General features: G+C 40.0%; 1 protein-coding gene across 2 annotated transcripts in view; it reads left to right on the top strand.

Annotated features, from left to right (window-relative positions):
- The window catches only part of LOC133476222 (cytoplasmic phosphatidylinositol transfer protein 1-like), a 67,167-nt gene that overhangs the window by 60,670 nt on the left and 4,288 nt on the right, over positions 1-2,209 (top strand). The window lies entirely within an intron of this gene.

Here is a 2,209-nt window from a genome sequence, read left to right on the forward strand (position 1 = left end):
GTGTATCAATTAATCTTTGTATAATATGGAGGCCATATCGCCCACTCCGAAAGGTCTTACTAAGTGACTAAGAGGCCTTAAATCGGCACATAGACTGATTCCACGTTGCTCCCTGAATTAGCATTCTTCATCATACCAGGACGTTACATTCATGGTCGTGCAGAACCACAATTTGTCTCACTGGACATTTTCTGGATTTTCTCCTGCATTCCAATACACAAGTGGATGAATTCACAATTAGAATGTAGTTACTCACTCTTGTGGGATAAACCAACCGAATTTAAATGGGATTTTATTAGTAATTGGCCTGACTATGACCCCTTTGTCGATCATGAATCTTAATTCTTCATCTTTCCAAACAATTTGAGGAGTTTTATACTTCTAACTTTGTGGTAATAGTTTAGGGTGGTCGCTTTTCTGGTCCACCATAGTTGTGAATGTTGCAACTTCTTTTAGCAGTTCACCCAGAAGTATGGAAGCTATTATACATATATAGGGGAACTAATTCCACTTAATGTGGGTGTAATGACTTCGTGTCCCAATAATTTTGTTCACACATATGTATGAAAATAGACATCGACAGATGACTATACTGTTTATGATTTTGCATGTTCATTCGCCTCACCTGCACCCCCACGTTAACCATACAATTATAGTGAAAACCTCGACTTACAAGACTAATAGAGGGGAGGAGTCGTCCTTGAAAGCCGGTTGCCGATTAATTCGAAGCACTTTATTTCCTGGCCTAAAATCCAAACTTACCTTTCAACATTGCTGTGATGGACTAATACTGCCATGAATGTGCCGTTTCACATTCCACTTGCATACAGCTTCCTCCAGATTCCTACTGTGATGCAACTTACATGTGCTTACGCTTATGCACAACACCTTTCTTATCTTTGGTTGGGTCCACATAAAACTTCACTGTAAATGTTTTACTTACTCCTACGTTTGTCACTTACAGTTTGTTTTTTCACATTTTTCACATATACCTCACATCCTCCAACTTCTGAAAAGTTCAAATTTGTAAGGTTAGCACGCTTCCTTTCCTCATCTTCGTTACGATTGGATTCCATAGTGAAGGGCTTGACAAAAAACTGTGTAATTTACCAAATCAGTATAGAATATTCGAGAGACGAGACAAGCGCTCAAGTAAACAACAGCATCTTTTCCCAGAAGCCAGAACTACCAGTCTCCGTGTGCGTTTGGAAATACACTCCGAGCGTGCTCTGCTCGGGGCAGTTCGGAAACTCAGAGCGCTGCTGGAATGTGCTGAGCGCTCACACTTTTCTGTCTGTTAAAGCCATTTCTGTCAGTTAAATCTGGAGTCCGTTAATTCGATGTTTCACTGTACCAGTTCTACAACTCCTTAACTGCATTGAACCTTTTAGAATTACTTTTAACACTTTAGTATGTCGTGCTTGTGCATTCTCCACTCACCTAAAACCTTGTCTTCCCCTCTGTTAATCTTAACAATAATTGATTTTGGCTGAAGCATCACCAAACCTATCCCAGCTTTCATCCTTGACTCAGGAGTTTTGTGCTTTGTCTTCATCTTGAAAATCTACTGTCTGGCTCTTCTCCTTTGAATGATTGTCCTTTTACGCCCTGGTCCTCTAGTTAAAGCTTTCTCCTCAATCTAAAATGCATTTTTGCCACTTCCATCTCCTTCCCGCCTCTCCCTGAACCGGAGTACCTTTTGAGAGGAGTTACCAGTTTTGCTCCCTCCCTCCCTCCTTCTTCCAGATATGACTTTGGATGACGTGCGGAATTACGAGAGAAAAATGCATGAGAAAACCAACATTAAGGTTTGCCATGAACAGGCAGAGCATTCCACAACAAATCCATCTTCACTGGATGCCATAGAGATCCGTGACAAAGCAAGTGTATGTTACTTTTTCATTCTTTTTTTTTTTTTTTTTTACTCCACTTTTACTTTCCTAATTTTGCCTACAGTATTTTGAACCCTTGACGTGTGATGACCTTTATGGAGGCCCCCAAAGTGTTTTATTCTCACAAAGGAAAGATTATTGTTCTGCTTGAGAACATTGAAAGATCTAGAAAGAGGCTGCACAAATTCCTGTTAGATCATACAAAAGGAAACAAAATATTACCGGGGGTTTGTTCTGTGCCACTTTCAACTCCGCTTCTTATAATTAGGTTTTTGCCAAACATCTTATTGTTGTCACTTAATCTCTCCTCAAAACAG

The sequence above is a fragment of the Phyllopteryx taeniolatus genome, chromosome 4, assembly GCF_024500385.1.
Source record: "Phyllopteryx taeniolatus isolate TA_2022b chromosome 4, UOR_Ptae_1.2, whole genome shotgun sequence".
Lineage (NCBI taxonomy): Eukaryota > Metazoa > Chordata > Actinopteri > Syngnathiformes > Syngnathidae > Phyllopteryx > Phyllopteryx taeniolatus.